Source organism: Belonocnema kinseyi, chromosome 1, assembly GCF_010883055.1.
Source record: "Belonocnema kinseyi isolate 2016_QV_RU_SX_M_011 chromosome 1, B_treatae_v1, whole genome shotgun sequence".
Classification (NCBI taxonomy): domain Eukaryota; kingdom Metazoa; phylum Arthropoda; class Insecta; order Hymenoptera; family Cynipidae; genus Belonocnema; species Belonocnema kinseyi.
The window spans coordinates 56,949,266-56,950,345 of record NC_046657.1 but is presented as its reverse complement, the minus strand read 5'-3'; positions in this window follow the sequence as shown (position 1 = coordinate 56,950,345).

Here is a 1,080-nt window from a genome sequence, read left to right as displayed (position 1 = left end):
GAAGGCTTAAAACAAGACGTACAAGAATTCATAAAAGCTTGTGGATCCTGTCAGAAGAAAAAATTAGTGCGACAAAAAGGAAAAGAACCTATGAAGATTACCAATACACCACGAAAAGCGTTCGATAAGATTCAAATTGATATCGTAGGACCCTTACCAATTACAGAACAAGGTAATAGGTTTATTCTAACGGTGCAAGACTGTTTGACAAAATACTCAGACGCCATACATTTAAAAACCATTGACTCGGTCACTGTCGCTTGTGCCCTAGCAGAAAATGTGATTTGTCGGTTTGGTTGTCCTAGAATCATCCATACTGATCAAGGCTTATACTGATCAAATAATGAGATCCTTCTGTCAAATCTTTAAGATCCAACAAATCAAGTTCACTGCCTTCCACCCTCAATCCCTCGGTGCTCTAGAACGAAGTCATCACGTTTTCATTGAATATTTACGCCATTATTGCGAAAATAAAAATTGGGATAAATGGTTGAAATTCGCCATGTTTTCTTTTAATTCCTCTGTTCACTCTGCAACTAAATTCACCCCTCATAAACTTGTATTTGACGAAGATCCGAGAATTCCGTCTGAATTTGAAACTGGTGAAGTTGCAATTACCTATAACGAATATCTAGATAATCTGTTGTTTAAAATATACGAGGCTCAATCTACCGCTCGAGAAAATATCAAGCAGGCAAAATTAAAATATAAATTCTACTACGACCGAAAATCAAACATTGAGAATTACGATATCGGAGAATATGTTTACTTACTGAAGGAACCAAGGACTTCTAAACTTGACGACCACTATGTCGGTCCTTACTTAATTACAAATGCATTCCCTGATCATAATGTAGAGCTAAAGATCTCAGAACGCGAACAGAAAATTGTTCATAAAAATAAATTAAAAATTGCACATTCGCGCATAAATCCACTAGAATAAACAACCATACAAATCACATAAATAAAACACTTGTTAATAAATTATAAATATAAAAACTATGTTCAGTATATGCAAATAATTAAATATTAAGACTCACAAAAGCTAAATATATGTACATATGTATATGTATGCGTATA